At 33.6% G+C, this 19,588-nt stretch overlaps 1 pseudogene; it reads left to right on the top strand.

The window, feature by feature from the left end:
• Positions 1-1,346: 1,346 nt before the first annotated feature.
• LOC149891866 (uncharacterized) lies at positions 1,347-3,882 on the top strand (annotated as a pseudogene).
• Positions 3,883-19,588: the final 15,706 nt, after the last annotated feature.

Genomic DNA, 19,588 nt, shown 5'->3' with positions numbered 1-19,588 from the left:
AGCTGATTGAGACACTACAACTGAGGAATCAAATTTCATGGATTTAAATGAAGATTCTTTTATTGACTATTTTGAAGACATGGGCTTAGATACTTAGCAGTAAATTTTTCATAGTTATTAAATAACTGCAATATCTACCTACTTATAATATCTTATAATATAATTCTTAATGCTATAACAAAAAACCCAAACTATTTATCATTAACTTTTTATTAAGAACATATCAAAAAATTGAAAATTGGATGGAGTTATGCAGAAAGGAACCAACCCACAAAATCCTTTGTCAGGACTAAGTCCAATCTTCAAATCTCCAATTTTGCAAATACTCTGATGAAATATGTCATTACATAAACCAGTATGGGGTTTATGTAATGGCATTTATAGACATAAACAAACAAAATATTTATCACAAATATTTTTTGCAAAATTTGTTTACTTTTGTCCCATAGTGCAGTGATCGTCCACCGATAATTTGAGCTTCGTAAAATAGTTAACTTATTATAAAATGTTTTTCTAACATTTTGTCATCATTTCTTAACATTATCTCAGGTAAGCCCCTTAATAATGTAGTTGCTAATATCCAAAAAATGAGCAATTTATGCAGATAAATACAGATTAGAATGAAATATTTTTGAGTAAGCAATTTTCTAATTCTAAATCAGAATTTAGTTTGAAAGATCAGTACTGTTAAGAATAGATTCAACATTTGACTTCTCCCGTTCATATTTTATGAAATTCATATCATTCTATTTCTGGTGGTGTTTGTGCGAAAACAGTTTTAAACGTTAATGGTAGGACTTATTTGTTTATTATGTAATTGAGCAAGTTTGTCCACCTGATGTCCTTCGATTGAATGTTATGTGTTTGAGTCGAGTGAAATTTAAGCATAACTTTTATAATTTTTTGCATTTTCCCTCCTCACAGTATTGAGAAAAGGGCGAGCATTAGCATTATGCTGGAAATTTTTTTCCGTTAAGATTGAGTTAGAGTACTTAAGATGGTTTTTTTTAATGGATTTTTTTGATTTGATCCCTTAAGTTTGCACTTTTTTGCAGTTAATAGAATTGTAAAAGATGAAGACACTTTAAGAGAAAGCCATTCTTTCTTAAGATTTAAAGAGGTTGATTTAGAGATGATTGCTAAATAGTCAAATGAATATACAACAAACATAAAAAAATATAGCTAAGAACCAACAATTACACTAAATTTGTGAACAAAAGTGTACAGTGGGCCAAAGCCATAAAATTAATCTCATCAAAGAAAAAAGAATATCAGTTTAACATATTTTCCTGCAAATTATGAAATAAAAAAATACTCTGACAGAAATTGATTGCATCAAACATGAAATGGAAGATTTGACACGTTCAAATACTGAAATATATTTATTAGGACAAACCCGCGAAATTGATTGCAGAAGTTTGCCTACAAAAGGCGACGTTTTAAGATTATTTTATCACTGCTGCAGATTACTAAATTTCAATAAAAATAAAAAACACACCGAAATTATATCCTGCCCTCTTGATATAAATCACGAGCTGCTTTGTAATGATAAAACGTCAGCCCAAATGCGTTGTTTCTGCTCTTAGAAAACCGTGGCTTATGGGTGGTATACCACATATTAGTTGTAGAAGTATTAGGTAGCTATCGATTTAAATAATATTCATAGTTTATTACATAATTATTGATAATTATTGATATAAAAATTTAAGCTAAATTACAAATAAAAATTTGTTAATTTATTTTAGGGAAAATGTTTCCAAGTTAATATATTATCACAAGAAAATGGTATCTTATCGTTCAAAAAAAACGGAAACATAAAAGCTCCATGAAAATAATTTTTTGGCATTAGAAAAAGAATTGTTTGACATAGAGCACCCAAAACTTTATGAAATAATTGAAAAAGATAGAATTCGATCAAAAAATGCAAAAGAATGCGATATTTTGTTTTATGAAGACCAAAAAACTGCAAGAACAATGGTTATTGACAAAATAGACAAAAAATATCAAAAAGTTTATTCCAACAGAGAGTTTCGCAAAAGGAAAGCCAAGGAGTTTGAGCAAATGGAGGAATCTACCACAAAAAACTCAAAGTTAAAACAATTTTCATCAAATAGCAATTGTATTAATGGAAATCAAGAGTTATTTTTGTTAAAAAATTTTGATAATGATAAACAATCAATGATAACTGAAAAACAATCAACTAACATAAAACAAAATAAAGTTACAGTAACAGTAGATATTGATGAACTTATCAAAAAAACTTCAATATTTTGTGGGCGTTTTGGAATTTCTATTGGAGTACAGACAGGATTATTAGCATTATTTTTAAGATGTGGAAATATTAATCTTAATGAAGTAAAACTTTCAAAGACAAAAGTAGAAAAAATAAGAAAAGATTTGTATTTAAGTGAATCAGAATTAATTAAAGAAAAAATAAAAGAAAAATGTAAAAATTGTAATTTAATTTTGCACATTGATACAAAAAAAGTTACGGCTTTAAATGAAGACTATATTTCTGAAGTAAATGAACGTCTAGCTATTGTTGTTACAAGTCCAGACTGGGATTTAAATACAAATGGAAAGCAACAGGATGAGCTGCTAGGCATAGTTGAATGTCAATCAGGAAAAGGATATGATCAAGCATTGGCATGTTTTAATGTTATAAAAAAGTTTGGAATTGAAAGCCTTATAATTGGAATTTGTGCTGACACAACAGCATGTAACACTGGTTGTAATAAGGGTTGTATAAGTATTTTAGGAGAACTTTTAAATCGACCTCTGTTAAGGCTTCTTTGTAGAAAACATTCTCAAGAACGACATATTTTACATGCAATAAATGCAATCACTAAAACAGAAAGCAAAGGTCCATCAAAATCTATTTACACGAGATTCAAAGCTGCTTGGCCAATGCACTATGAAAATATTCAAAAAAATATGGATCAGTTATCAAAGTTTCCATGGTGCGAAGTTAGTGGAGCTCCATTAGAAGATATGGCTAAAAAAAGTTTATCTTTTTGCAAAAAAGCTTTGGAACTTCATACTTTCCCCAGAAATGATTATAAAAATCTGTGTCAATATGTCATTGTTTTTCTGGAAGGAAGGGAGGCAGTTCCTGGATTTATTATATACAAACCAGCTGCTGAACATGAAGCTAGATTTATGGCAGATGCTTTATAAATTTTGGCAATGAAGCTTACTCAACCAATCATAAAATTTTTAACCCTAGAGGAAGAAATAGTATTTTCAAAGGCTGCAATATATGTAGCTTCAGTTTATACAAAAAACTTTCTCCAATCAAGTCAAATTGCTTCTGCTGCTCATAATGATTTGTGTACGGTTAAGGAGGTGATAAAAATGAAAGATTTTGATGCTGATGTCCCTCAAGCTTTTATTTCAAGCTATCTTAGACACAGTCATTATCTTTCTGAAGAAACAGTTGTCTTTTGTTTATTTGATAAAAGTCTTGACAATAAAGTTAAAGAAAAAGTTGCTCAGCAGTTGTTAAAAACAAATTTACCTGAAGTCTTTAAACTTAAAAAGTTTAAGCCTGTAGAAATAAATGAAAGTTCAGAACTTAATGATTACGTTGGTCAAAATTCTTGGCTAATATTTAAAATAGTTCCTTACTTACCAAATTGGTTAGAAAGTCCAGCTGATTTGTGGACTCATGATTCTGATTATAAAAATATGCAAAGGTTTATAAAGAAATTAGTCTGTGTCAATGACTGTTGTGAAAGAGCTATTAAATTGGTAAAAGACTTTATCGATTCAACAATTAAAGAGGAAAAGTTACAAGATATTTTACTGGTTTTGAAGGAACACAGAGTTAATTTTCCATTTTATAAATGTAACTGGTCCAAAGAAATATTTAATAAATTGTAAGAAAAGTTTTTATAAGAAAAATTTAACTGAATTTTTATGTATATTATTTACAAAACGTGTTTGTAAAACCTTTAGTCAAAGTATTTTACATTTTTAACAGTTTACTTTTATTTATCTTTATTAAGTACAATATTTGGATTACTTATTTAACAAACTTATTAAATGCAAATTTTATTAAGTTTTTTAATGAATATTTAAGAGTATTTAGATAAATATACAATTAAAAAAATAGTAAAAACCAGGCCATATTTCAAAATGTGTTATCTCGAGAAATTTTAAATATTTTGAGCTCAAATTTTATACGAACCTTCCTAACAGTTGAGCCAACTCACCCCCAAAAAAAAATTATTAGTTTTGTTGGTATTTGATCCAATTAAGATAGCAATTTAACGAATAATTGGTCAAAAATGACTTTTTTAAAAATATTCAAACCCTCAGGGAGGTCAGAAAAACTGAAATATTTTTAAAACTTTTTTTGAATGGTCTTGTATATCAACGTAGAATGGGAAAATAAAGTGGCAAAGTTATAGTTTTTCCGACCCCTTAAAACGGACCTGCCTATTATACATTGTTCACATATAATTGGTCACATAATGTATGTTATTGTCCAAGTTTCTTTGAGAAATTCATATGTAAATATATTGTTGGTTTTGCAATTCAAATAAAATATTAATGTTGTATGTTATGATTTTAAGCTTAAGACTTCGAAATGTTTTGTTATCAATTTTGTTATCAGTTTTGATCACCGCCTTTGGTGGAGGCCTGAACCTATTGTACTTGATGGAGAGGTTATCCCTTGACTTCCGAAGAAATTGGCGAAGATTATTCACATTAGGATGTTGTTTGTAATAAGCCCTAGCCTGAACTTGAGCCCATATGCTGAGGTACAGAGGAGTCTGTTGATCTAAGAGGCCATAAGTCTTTATCCAAGAGTTTTATGGTTTCTCATAGTTGTGAGTTTGCTGTATGATAGGAGGCTCCATTTGGAATCAAAACATTATTTTGATGTTCCTTAAAATTGGCTTGAATCCAAGGAAGGATATAAGAAACAAGTAACTTGTCCAAGTACTCCTTAGCCCCATTCTGAAACCAGAAGAACGAAATCCTGGAGTCATCTTGAGGCTATTGGAAGTACCTAAGCCAAACAACATTAGCTGGCTAGTGTCTTTGTCTAACTGATGGATTTGAAATCATCCGGAACTTCCTCAACTAGTAGAGATTTATCTGTTTGCCTTAATCTAGTAGATCTGATCCACTGTGAAATACTTTTCATCAGAAAATTACCGGAGTTTTTTTGGTTGAGAAACGAAAGTAACTTTTTACTTTTTTGAAGCCGAAATGCTGTAAGGACAAAACTACTATCTTACTGCCACTAATTTGAAAAAACTCTTTTTAAAACACTTCATCAAGATTTTCCCGAAAACATCTCTCCAAAGAGAGAGCCCAAGGAAATTTACTAAAAAATCTCCCCCAAAAGAAAATGTGAAAAAAATCCCCCAAAAAAATCTAAAAGATTTACTCAACCGTTCCTTTCCTATCTGTCCGCAGGTGTTATTTTGAATTCTCGTCCAGACAATAGATTTCTTTTTCTTCAAGTTCTTTCAGTACTTTTTGTTTCAACTTCTGAGTCATGGTATTCTTTAAAACAAGTTTTACTAGTTTTCTTTTTATTAGTCTTTATATCAGAAAGGCTACAGAACTTTCTAAAACTTTACTAATTAAAATCATATCATTGTGTTTAGTTTTAATCATTTATGGTGTGACTTATTCATTTTTCATGTCATTAGACATGTATGTCCACCTGGTGTTTTTTTTGGTTGACTCACTCTTTTCTCGTTCGAATATAGCGTGTTTAAGTCGGGTAAAACTTAAAGATAATGTTTACAATTTTCTTCATCTTCCCTCCTCACAATACGTAACGTAACACTTTGAAAAAATGGTTTAAAAATGGCAATACATCTTACCGCTGATAAAACTGCAAACTGTCCGTTTATTAATATAAATTTTATGTCATCATACTGATTCGAAACAGGCTTACTTACATTTTCTGAAGCAAGTTGATAAACGTGAAACCATTTTTCTTGATATATTACGATCAAAGATAAGTTACTTATTTGTAATAGTCAAAAGAATAATTAAATCAACTTAGAAATAAAGTTAATTAAATTAAAAGAAAAAAATTCTCACTTTTTTAAAGACCTAATGTTGGTATTTGAAAAGCAAGGTAAAGTCTATGAATAAACCGAGAAAATATTGCAACTCCCTAATCTAACCAACCTCAAAAAGAGGACAAAACAAAATTTACAGTTGATGAACTGTAAGGAAAAGGTTTGACTAACTTTACTGGTAATGTCCCTATAAATACACCCACTCAAGCCCTCTCCCTTCATTTCATGAGAATAAATTGTCCTCCTAAAAGATATAGGCCTATGGGCTAGCATTTTTCTACCCTCCGTAGAAAAAAGAAGAGGAAACCATGAATGCACATGTGAAATACTCATTTAGAGCTTATATTTTACAATTGAGTAAAATGCATAATAAATTCAATTAGTAAATTGGAGTCAAAGTGTACCATCGACTTATTTGGACTTGAACAACATTCAAAAAAAACTTTCAAATTTAAATTACCATTACATAGACCAACTCATGAGAATTATTTGTACTTGGTAAGTGAGGTCCAAAGTCTTCTTCCAAATTTTATGACAATTCAACTATTCTGCTTCAAAGTATCCAGAAAATTCTGATTCTAGTGTTTTCCATTTTGTTAAAAACAAACCTGAAGCTTTATTAAAAATCTCTTTATTCTGACTTTTTTGAAATGTTCTTATGTCGTCAATAATTTCATATTTAGATTTTTTTTCACCATAGTCTTATCTTTTTTATCAGCAATTTGACACATGTGACAAATACAAAGTCATACTCTTTTTGTCATTACTTTAGAGAATGCATTTCGAACTGAATTAGCACTATCTAAAATTAATACTTTAAGTTCATTATTTCCCTAATTGATTTTTACAGAACCAAAAGAAATACTTTCTGCTGTTTCTTAATTAGAACAAATGGCCTTTCCAAACATGAAAATAGCAATCCAAATTAGTGGCGCTAACTAATAAGACATTTATCCCTTGCCAATTAAATGTTTACAAAGCATCAAGGTGTCATTTTTCTTTTCCAAAGTCTTTTTGTTGATAAAAAAGTTTGAAATTTTAAATTGTCTATTTCTTATTCTTCATCTGAACCATCAAAGTTAACAATTTTGTAATTTACTATGAACTGTTCTTCCTCACTGTTTGAAACATTATTATTTTCTGTGCTCGATTGTTTTAATTGATATAAATGGCTCTGAGGCCTAAAAATCTGTTAACCTAACTGTCTGAGACCTAGGTGTCTTGTGGCCTAAAAACTGTCTACCTGCAAATTCAACTCTATGTTTGTTTCACATCTTATCCACTCACGTTTTCGTTTCTGTTTCCTTGATTTCAGCGATTTTTCTCTTCTATTGTGTCATTTTGTTCTTCATTAGAGGATTTGTACTCTGGTAAAAATTTCTCAGTTTTTTAAACTTACTTTGCTCAGCGCTCTGATAAAAATGACAATTTTGTTCCTAGTATTATCTAGGTTACTTCAATTAAGTTACAGATCATTTTACTTAAATTACAGATCATTTTATTTAAAATCTAGATCATTTTATTTAAATAACTGACCACTTAGTTAGTTTACTGACCATTTAGTTAAAAAATGACAACTAAACTATTTAGCTGACATCTTATATATAATACTGGCCATTTAGTTAAACTACTTGGTTATCTGAATAAAATAATGAAAATTTAAATATAAAAAATACTGACTCATTAAAAATACTGACCACTGACTCGTTTTAATATTCACCACTGTATACTTAACCCTATCCCCTGGACCAACTACAACATATACCGATTTGGTATTATAGCATAACTCTCATACTCTGTGAAAATGACCCGCTAATCTGCACGGCAAGTTCCGAAGAAACCCTTTGGCGGGATATCACTATATTCCATGTAGATGAAGCCCCTACATTTATAAAATCGATGAACGAGGCCCGAGAAAGATATTGGTGTTTGAATTTTTAACTCAATTTTTCATATTTTCGATTTTAGAAATTGGAAGAATTTAAATTCCAAACCCTGTAAAAAGTTAATTCATATGCTTAAAGAACTATTATCAATGAAAAATAAGTTTAAGGTTAACTAATATTAATTAATTAGATTTCTCAAGAAATTTCCCAAAATTTATGATTAAGTTCACCAAATTTTCAGTTTTTGTTCTGTAAAACATGTTTAACAAATTTATTCAGAATTCTTTCAATCATTTTCAGTAATTTTTAATAATTTGTGCTGTGAACCAGATTTTAAATTGTTTTATTACAGGTAGTTAAGTTTTTTTTTCAATCTGGTTCTTTGAATCAGGTTTTAAAAAATGTGTTTTAATGTTTGAATCAGGTTTTAAAAAATGTGTTTTATCATTTTTATTTGGTAAAATCAAGCTTATTAGGGTTTCACTAATCTTTTTTTAAAGTTCATTTTTGTTAAAAATTGTTATTGAAAAATTAAGGGAAATGTTTATATTATCTTTACTAAAATAGCTAAACTTTCGAGTGTTTTGTGCAGTCAGTAGTTGAGAAATGTGGATTCTAGCTCATTGGGGTTTTTTTCATACTTATGAACCAGAATCGGCATGCGTTTTTTGTTGAAAAATCTGTAATGATATTTATTTTCTTTTCTTGCCGCAATCTGATAAAATAAGATATAATAAAATTTTCTTGTCGCAATATGTAATGATATTTTCTTTTCTTGTCGCTGTAATGATATAAATTTATTTTCTTTTTATTGTTGTTGGTCGCAATCTGTAATGCCCGTGAGCCAGCGTGCTAGTTCTGTCTTCTAAAATGATTCTTTTATCATCTTCAGCGCTGAGTGCGACTTTGTTGATTTCTTTGGTGTAAATGTCATTAAGATGGGATCGGATAACGTTCATGGTTGCAAACTTTTTTCTCCATTCATTACATTTCTTTAGTGACCAGTCTGACGGCTACATGATTTTCAATGTTTTCCATGGTTTTTCCAAAGACGGAGTTGTTCATGAGTTTGAAAAATTCCTTTTCAAAGTTGTTAGAAGCTTTTGCTCTTAAATTGGTGTTTTTGTCGGTATATTCTTTCATCCAAGGTCTTTCTTCAAATTTGATGCCTCAGTGCACCTTTGTAATTTTCAGTCCTAATCATTCATTCAATTTAAGACTTTCATGGTAAATGACGTATTTCTTTTTGTTGTTTAAATTTGGAACGAGCTTTTCTACTTTCTTGATGAGCATTTTTTCAGGAGCCAAAGGGTAGTCGTTGTGCTCGTCATGAAGATTTTCAGGGTAATCCAAATCGAATTCTAAAATGCATGGTATGGATTTCCAATTTAAAAGTTTGTCTTCAGTCATCCATTCAAAACCGCGAGTAGGAAGATTTTTGCTCATCGCCCATCCGTATAAATTGTTCGCGTCTGAGTACTGGATGAATTTAGACGGTTTGGTGGGGTCGTACGAATCGCCCATGTATTTATTATTTGCAGTTCCAAGTCGGTTTGAAATCATGGTGATTCCACCGCGTATTCCTTTTTAAATCATGAGCAGCATATCAGGGTCGCTTATAAGCTCCAATTCCACTCTTGTTAATTTTAGAAGGGCGTTCCAAGACAGTCCGGGAGAGGTGTAATACCAAGCTGGCCTTGACCGTAATATTCATTGCACACGTTTCTGAAATTTTCAAAAACATCCGCTAGAATTAAGAAGTCAGAAACGTTATACAGCTCGTGATAGTCTTTGAACATTTTATATCCAAATTCGGTGTAGACTGTTTGAGCATGTGCATAGTCTTCGTCGCTTATTTTATTATTGTTTAGTTTGGAGAAAAACTCTTTTATTGGAGGTAATTTTGTTTCGGAAAACTTTTCAATCGAGTCCATCCATTCGTAAGGGTAAACGTCTTTTTTCCGCAATAAATCAAACTGCTTTCCAGAGTAATATTCAGCAACGTTTTTGCATTGTCAGATTTTTAACCAAACCGTCTAAACTGAAAGCCATGAATTTAAAGCTGTCGATAAATCGCAATTCTCGCCATACTTCACGTGTTATACCCTCTTTATCTTTAAACTCTCTTACTTTGATTTCTTTTGAAAAGCTGATGTATTTTTCTACGTTGTTGGGGATGCATTTTAATTTTCCACTCGTTAGTTTCTTGATGAACAAGTGGCTGTCGCAACCAGAGATATTGTGTAAAATGATGGGTATGAATTTTGGAATTTGATAATCCGAGTTGCATTTTTTATGAGTAGCTCCTCGATACTTTCCATTGATGTGACAGTGGTTGCGCACTTTGTCATTTTTTAGATCTTCACCGCAAATGTGACATTTTGTTGCAGCTTTAAAATTCTTTTTATCTTCAGGTGTTAAAACCATTTCTTTTTTAAAATCAATCCCGTTGAAAATATCTGTAAGGTCTGTTTCGACCATGTTTACAAATTTTTGCGCAACGTCGTCATCGTCGCTTTCTGCTGTGTACGTGACAGGTTTTCCTTTATAAACGGTTTCGTCGAAGCATTTGATGAAGTAGCAGAAAGAGCTTGGGGGTGTGATTTTGGTACTGCTTTGTGTATGATTGGTTTGGGTCAGGGATGCAAGTGTTTATTGGTTTGACGAAACTTTAAAAGTCTGCATTAATCACAAACGGAACTCTCATTGACCTGCTGTAGTTTTGAAACTGAATGGTTGTACCTTTTTTAGGAAGTTCGATTCGGACCGAGCTGTGTTTATAACAGTCAGCTTGATGATTTTTAAGTTTTTCTTCTTGGTCGTAGCATTGTAGACAATATCTGCAAAAATATTGTTTTCTTTTACCTTTCGATACTGAAGAGGAGGCAAAACGACTGAAACTTTTAATCAAGCAATAATGGACAGTGTCTTCGTTTGAAATGAGCAGTAAATCAATAGTATGCTTTCGATACAAAAATTTGGATATTCGTAAAGGATAAGGTTTTTTGTTTTCGAATCCAAAGACGTTCACGCTAATGTCTTCATTGTTATCCTCAAACTTGTCAATTTTATTGAGCTTGACAGGAAAATCAATTCCTCCCCATTTTAACTCTTCCGATTTTTCAATCAAGTCTTCGTCAATTCTTCCGTTATTTTTATTCTTTGGATTCAACGCCCAGGTAACATACCATTTAAAGCATTCATTGTCTTTGTTTTCCATATTAACAACGGCCTTTTTGTTTTTCACGTCACTGGGCAGCTCGATCCATGACGAAGCGCTGAGGGGGATGTAATCGATCATGTTAATGTTCATTCTCAAAATTTTAGAAATTTTCCAATTTGATCCCTCTTCGTTGTAATTAGTCAGGTTTTCCAGAATTCTTTCTTTCCATGTTTCATAAATTTCTCCCAAATCCGTCGCCACCAGCACAATTTCATATTTGGAAGGAAAGGAGACAGTTCGAATGGTTTCTTGTCCAGTGGAAATGCTCACACACGTCATTTCGCACGTCAAAACAAGGTTTGTTTTTGTATTTCTTTTCACGACTTCTATCGCTGCTTCTTTTGCCAAGTCTAAAAAGGCAGAGGCGTCTTGATAATTTTTTTCAATTATATAAGAAAATTGTTTGGTGATATAATTCAGCGCATGATTGGACAATTCAAACTTTATTTGTGGTTTGCTGAATACAATGGATTTGAGAGACTATTCTTTTTTCGACTCCATTTCTTACATCACTCACTGTTTTCTTTACCGTCTTTGGAACGTAAGGATCAATGACTGTAAGCACGCGGTTAAAACCATTAGTAACCACATTTCCGATAGCTGTTATAAACCTTGAAAACAAACCAGGAGTAGTCACAGCAGTTATATCGACAACAGGCTTGTCAAGGATATGATTCGAAGCGATGACAGGTCTTTGAACAGCAGGATTTTGCAAATGGGCTGGTTTTGGAGCAAGAGGAAGCTTTAATAAGTCATACCTCACAACAACAGGTCTTGGTGGAATAATGGATGGTTTCGGAGCAATGACAGGCTTAGTATCAGGTCCAACAACAAATCTTATAAAAGACTTTTGTGTAGGTTTAGCAGGAACCAGTCTCACAACTGTAGGTCTTGTATCAGTCCTTTGACGCTTTACAGGTCGAGAACCAATAACAGGTCTCGTTGTTTTTATTGCTTCAACAAGTTTTTCCCTAGTCATTTTTGAATAACCTTTTATCGCTCAAGCTTTTGCTTCATTTCGCAATGCTGTTAACGATTTCTCTTTAACTTTTTTCGATACGCTATCACTCATTTTTTATATAAAAAAAAAATTTTTTTAACTCATTTTCAATTTTTTTTATTTCAACTAAAAAGAGAGAATTTAAATTTTCAGCTAGAGAATTTAAATTTCATAGTTTAATCACTTCTATTTTATATCCGTTTTTATTGTCAAAGTATTGCCAGCAGTGTCCAGTCTCTTTTCTTAATTTGTAAGCGGATTTGTATTCTGTCACTTCACCCGTTTTAACATTGGTCAGTTTTAAAGCCTTTTCCATTTTGGGCCGATGGGCTTTCTTTCTTTTGGCGGTTTTTTTTCAAGCACTCTCGGTCTTGAAAAAAAACCGCCAAAAAACAGGTCACTTTTCTTTCACATTTTCCATTAGTGCATTTTTGTCGATCAGATTGTTTTCAACCGCGATCAGTGTCAAACCCACCAAAGTGTCTGCCGTTTTGGTAACACTATTTTTGATCAGCAATTTTTTCAAAGCCTTTCTCGTGTAAATCATCTTTTTAATTATGTAAAAATTTTATTTAGCTTAAATTCAATTTTTTTGCATTTTCAGTCTTTGTCGTTTTTCAATTCTTCCCGTGAAAGATTCCCCTTATATCTAAACAACTTTTATTAAATGTTTTTAAAAATTCAGTGATTTCACGATATTGTTCACGCCCTTTAGAGTTTAATATTCCTAATTCAAGATAATGATGCAGAGCAGTTACTGTTTTTAAAATTGGCAACACTTCTACAAGCGGCATTCCTTTAAGCACTTCTTTTAAAGCGATTTTTAGTTCATTTGGAAGTTTTTCGACGTTTCGAAAGAATTCAAGTAAAATTTGCGGAGATTTTTGTAATTTCGAAATTTTTATACACAATGTCGAGCGTGTTGAACAACATGGTCATTTTCAGTTTTCCAGAAATACTTTTCTTCTCCTCGAAATCGCAGTCCAAACGAAGCACGTGTCTGTCGATTGCTCTTAGCTTTTCTCCCTAGCTCAGATTTTTCCATTCTCTGTTGTGCTCTTTGATTTCTTTTTCCATTTTCGAAAATTCATCTCGTCGCCTCCCCACAAAAGTGCGTAAAGTTTGTCTATTTCCTTATCGCTGTAAATTTCAGGAATTTTAAATTTCCCGTTTTCAGTCACGCAAACAGAGTCGTGCCAATATCCAAACGCAAGAACCTCAAGATGCTTTTTCTTGTTTACATCAGTCTCTTTTGCGCTGCACTCCAGAAAAAAAGGATCATTTTTTTTATTTTATGATCTTTTTTAGGTAGTCCCACAGGTCTTTTCTCCTCCACGTCATTCATTTTGTCAGAGTGCCTGCAGGAACGTTCGCATTAAAGGTAGCCATGATTTGCACGTCCCACACTGTCGATTTTAACCTCTCGGCCTACTTGCTTACATCAAAAATAAAAAGCGGGCAAATGTATCTGTAATTTAAGCCGGTCATATTAGGCTGAGCCACAATGTCGTCGATTCCATGAAGCCTATTGTCAAACTTGCACGCATCTCTGTAAACCCTCGAAAATTTGTTGTTTTTAAAGTCCAAGTCTTAATCGACGGCAGGGTACCTCTCGCTGTTTAAAGTGACGTACATGTTTTTCAAATCGCAGTGGTCAAAGACGGAAGGGTTTCGGTCTTGGTTGCCGTCCCTATTCGTCTGGAATCCAACAATTACGTTCCTAGGTCTTTCGCTAGCAGATCTGGCGCTCAGCCTCCAACTAAATGTATTGGCCACTGTCACAGAAATGGTGTCTCACTGTCTGGACCTGAACGACAAAGGCACATCTAATTTGGATTCAATGATTTTGTAAAGATTGTTGCTCTCCAAAAGAGAGGGAGTGATATGAGGCATAAACAAGGCCAATTTGGTCAGGTCTACTTTTCCTGCAGCTGTTGCATTGGCATTAAAAATCGCATCAGTGTCGCTCTTTCTCGCAAGAGTGATCGTGTGCTTAAATCCGTAAAGCACTTTGTTATAATCGTCGCAAAATTCAAAAAGGTGCTTCAAAGGAATGCAGAGCGAAAATTTTCCTTTATCGGTGGGCTTCTTAATGATGTAAGCATGTCTGTTTATAAATCCAGTGTTGTTGGCAAGATCTGCATCTACTGTGGTGTCTCGCTGCCACAGCTGATTCATGCCCTCGGATATTTGGAATTTCACCGGATATTTAAGATAGCCAAACATGTTGGTGGATTGACCAGGACTGTATATGGTTTACACTTCTTGATTCGACAACTGGTAAGAAATCTGGCTAAACAGATGCATGATGCCGTTGTTTGCAAAAGTAACCACATCCGTATCCGCATAAACCGTTCCGTCCGCTTTTGTCAGTCTCCCTTCGACAAAAAGGTAAGCCTCAGAGGGAAGCTTAAACAAGTCCTGCTGCTCAATTTTGATTCTTATTTCTCCAGTGTTATTTAAAGTGGTACTGACCGGTTTGTATTCGTGAAATTCGAATCTCTCGATTCCTTCGTCGACTAATGTTTCTTCTGTAAAATTTAAAACTTCGGAATTTGCCATTTTTATATAAAAAAGAAAAAAAAAATTTGCGTCCCTATAGCGCAAGCTTCATGTTTCTGAAAAATTCATTTTTCAGACCTGTGAAAAAATTAGATTATTTTCGCACCATTTCCCTTTTTGACGAGGTCTTATATTCTGATGGCGTTTTTATTTTTTAAAGAGCCTCCAAGCATGGAATATTCATCGACAAAGCCTGACGTTGCTAGCGCCGTAAGTTTGCTGCTCACCATTCCTGAAATAATGTCTTTGCTTTTCTGATTAAGAACTTTCGGATTTGGCGCTCCAGTCTTGGCCTACAATTTCTCAATGGTCTTTTTACCTTTATCGCTGGTCACGTCTTTAGCGGTAGCTATGGCGGAAGAAGCAAGCACTTTTCCTGCAGATTTTGTAGCCATATTTGCTTCTCTTCCCAGCTCGCTTTTTGCAATTTTATTGGCCAAAGTGGATGCTGCTCTCGATGCGCTCGATGCGGCTGCCCTTTTCATGAAATTTTTAAATGTGTCAAACAGTCCGCTTCCTCCAACAAGGTGTTTCTTTACATATCTGTTTTTGCAAACGATCATTTTTTATAAGCGAAAAAAATTTTTATTTTTCATCAATGTACCTCTGAATCGATTTGTACTCGTCTTTGTTAATGAAGTTTTTTCTTAACAGCTCGTCGCATATGGTCACAGCCTCGTTTCTCGACCCCGTATTTCCAGCATGCCAAGCAGCCACGCTCAAGTTAAGCCTTTGCACGAGCGCATTCAGATCGCTCGGAAGTATATTGACTCCAGACCCTTTTTTGCCTCTAGTTTCGCTTTTAATTTTATCCCAAATAGGCTTTATGATTTGCCAATATTTTTCGCTTTTTGAGGATTTAGCTCTGTTTGGATTAGACTCTGAATATATAGCGCCAGTGTCTTTGAGGATTTTTGAATAATTTTGCAAATCTTCACCGGTGACGTCGCTCCACTTTTCAGGTGTAGATTTTGTCACAAGCTCCAAAAGGCCACTTTATTCGGGTAAAAATCCGTTAGTGTTTGAATCCCCCGTATTCACAATGCCGCATTCTTTTCTTCTCGGTTTTTTAGGCAATTCGTCTCTGACAAAAACACCTCTAAAGTTTTTTATTTTTAACTTTTTTTACCGATTTCAGCAATTGGAAATTCGTAAGAGCTTCATTGGGCAAAACAATTCCTTCGACATTGATCATTTTTAAATTCGCGTAAAATTTAAAAATCTATTCAATTCTCAAAGAGGCAATGACAAAACACCTTTGACTAACATACTCCAAAAGATTCGTTTTTACAAGCTTTTTATTCTCCTTTTTGTAAAACAAAGAAGTAATGTACTTTTCTTTTGTAAACAACTTTCCGAAAAATAAAGGACCTCCAGATCCTTTGTGCTTGAAAACGGACAAATCTTCAGTGCTTATTTTTTTGTTCTTCCTTCTTTTTTCAACAAAGACGTCATTTTGATGACTTGCTTTTTGAAGAAATTTTGATATTTTTTCAGTCACCTCCATAAACTTTTCCTCCTCTGCTGTCATACCCTTTTTATCGTCAAAAGCAACAAAAGACATAGAATACGCAGTCAGCTCTTTCGTTTCCAAACTGCGGCGTTCAAACACACCCAGAAAAAACAAAACGGGAGTTCTTAAAACAAAAGGACCTTTTCCAGTTGCATACTCATAATACAACGGAATTTTTTGATACTCAACTCTTTTATACTGCTATTTAATTTTATTTATTTTTCTGCGAGCATACTCAAACAGGTTTTCTTTCACAATACCGCTTTTTACAAAATTTATTCTGCCAAACTTTATCTTTAATTCAAAAGTGTCATCCTCACGAACAATTGTCCAAATCGTTTTCAAAGCTGTAAATTTTATAATGGTACGTTTCACTCTCGGGCGTTTTTTTATAAACTTCTTTGTAATCCTCGGTTTTAAGGTACTCATTAATAAAAGGCTCAGTTAAAACTATTATCTTACTCATTTTTAAAGGAAAAGAAAATGATTTATATCCCTCGAAAGCAGACTAATCAATTCTTTATTATCCACCCAAGACTTAAACGAGTCTGGGTAACCCAGCCATTTAACCAGTGATTTGCTCTTTGTTTTTCGAATGATTTTTTCAATTCTAAGTATGTCTTAATTGGTCTTTTGCATTTCCTGCTTGTAAAAAGTGCCTTGAATTTCTTCTCCCTTGGCTTCAGTGATTTTATACGTGGGCGGATCTGTGTACTGAACTTTTGACACTGAAAACCTCTTCAGTCCATCTCGGCGTGTACCTTTTTTCAAAATTAGACTTCTTTTTTGTAATTCGCACTTTGTTGCCCATTGAAAATTTATGAGGTTTTGACCTTTCTGCCTTTCCATACAGATTCATCCAAACCTTATTTTTGTTCTTTTCTTCGCTGGCTTCAACTGGAGTCATTTTTATGGAAGAGCGCTGTGTATTGTTGTAATTTTTCACCATTTCATCTAAAACGTCAATGTATTTATTAGTGTTGTTGACTGAAAACTATTTAAACATTTTCTCTTTCATCGTTCCGTCGCTCAACGACACAACATTTTTCCTCGTTTTCAGTGGAATACAATTGCACACCCAGCGCTTTCACATGCTTTTTATAAAACTCTTTTCCTTTATCCACCCACATTTGAACATTTTCTCTTTTCAAAGATTTTACTCAACGCTTCAGCCATATCAAGGCCTGTTTTGCTTTTTAAATGAACAATCCATCCATACTTTGAAAACACATCAATCACCATGAGCAAGTATTTTACACCGTTGTTGAATTTTGAAAACGATTGCATGTCGACCAAATCTGCAGCCCATATTTCATCAACGACATTCACAATCACCCTTCTTCTTTTGAAATGATGAATCACTGGTTTATGAAGCTCCTCTGCAAGCTAATCCGTCCATTTCAGGCGACTCTCGGGAATTTTTTTTTTTTACCAACACCCAATCCGAATTTTGCTTTAGCATTGATGACCGGCGTAATCAATTTTCTTTCGTTAATTTCTTTTTGAGTGGGGTTGGGTATGGAATTCATCTCTTCAAACATCATTTCATCCGCCACATTCCTGTTTTGTCTGTCGTTAAAATATTTATAAGCCAAATCGTGGTGATACGCTGAATTGTCCACTCTGTCCACCGGCTTGCTCCATTCTTGATACATGTCCGTTGAAGTCAGTCTCTTGTCCAAATTTGTTCCCGGCCCTGCAAAGTTCATGCCTGGAATATGCATTTCTCCTGGAAATTTTGCCCACGGAAGCTTAATTTTGCTTGACAGTTTGTTAATCGATTCCACCAAATCTCCTCCTTTTGTCGAAGGAAAAAACTTGCATTTTGTCGTTCCGCAAGCGCCGCAAGTCCCTTTCAACATATGTCTGTTGTTTCTAGATACTTCGTTTCTCAAGTGAATCGTCTCTGTTTCTTTTAACGCAGTACATTTTACATATATAAAAAAATTTTTTAAATAAAAATGGAAGTCATTGATTTGTTAAGGCATTCCAACGTTGACTGCTTTTACCTCGCTCAAAATTATTTCATGCTCCCCAGACAAACCATCAGAAAAAATGCCAATTTTATTTGCCTCTTTCCTCAGAATCCAAAAAACGTCGACCACATTTACAAAGACCACGTCGCTGTAGACATGAAAAAAGAAGAATTTAAAATGTTCTGCAAGCACTGCTGGTCTCAACCCCACGGATTCGCCGTCATCAATTTGTCCTCCAAAAAGAATCAGAAAATACAGAAGCGGATTTGACGATTTTTATTTTCCAAGCGTATATTTTATTTCATTGTGAAATCGAAAAAAGAAACTCCTATGGTAGAAAGCAGCGTCATCAAAACCTAATTTGACGTACCCATCGATTTAGGCTTTGACAAAAAGTACGAAATGGCTTTAGTGGGGCTAGAGACGTATCACAGCTATACCAACATCAACTCTAAAAATAAATTTTTCAGGTACAGCCCCAACGCTGGCTCAAACAGTTATACCATTTACATTGTAGAAGGGGCTTACGAAATAAATGATATCAACGATTACCTGCAAAAAGAAATGAAAAAGCAAGTCGGAACTTTGTACAGATCAGACGGAGTAGTTATTGGAACAAGCGATACTACTTCGAGGTCTACTTTAACCTTTGGAAAGCCTGGAGCGACCACGAAATATTGGGTAGATTTTAACGTCAATAACAGCTTAGCAACACTTCTTGGATTTGACAAAAAAGAATACACCTTCGTCTAGAAAAAAGAAGATCCGATCAATCCTGAGAAAGTCACAAGTGTTATCGACTACTACGAGTCTGAAAACATTGTAAGTATTGAAGAATTTGGAGTCATCAGAGTGACCAACGACATTATCGGCTCGTCTTATTCAGACGGAAAAACTAAAAACGACATTTACTCTTTTTAACCAGAAGCCCCTCGAGGATACAAAATCACCGAAAAGCCTTTCCAATTGATCTATTTGCCCATCGTGGTAAATTTAAATTTCAAGAATGGAAACGCAAGTTGTTGATCAATATGGACATTTAATCGATTTTAGAGGAGAAGACATCATCGTTAGATTTCACATCAGAGAATGAATATCCTCCGTGCGGCAAAACCTTTTCACAACCAAAGCTGTCGATCGTTAAAAAAAAATTTTTCTTTTGTAAAAAAAATGGGCAATTATCAAAAGATTAAATTAAACGTTTCACAGGGCCAAGCTGATAAAATTAAAAAAGGCATTCAAGATGAAAAAGACGTCAGTATAAGACTCTCTCATGAAGACTTGAACGGAAATCACGCCCTGGCAGTAACAAAGTCTCAACTGAACAAAATTAAAAAAGTGTACAGCGATGGTAAAGGCGTCACACTTAAACTAAGCT

The sequence above is a fragment of the Hydra viridissima genome, unplaced genomic scaffold (assembly GCF_058129835.1).
Source record: "Hydra viridissima isolate aposymbiotic clone 2 unplaced genomic scaffold, HvirCarnegie_v1 scaffold_2, whole genome shotgun sequence".
Lineage (NCBI taxonomy): Eukaryota > Metazoa > Cnidaria > Hydrozoa > Anthoathecata > Hydridae > Hydra > Hydra viridissima.
This window is presented reverse-complemented; position numbering and strand designations above follow the sequence as displayed.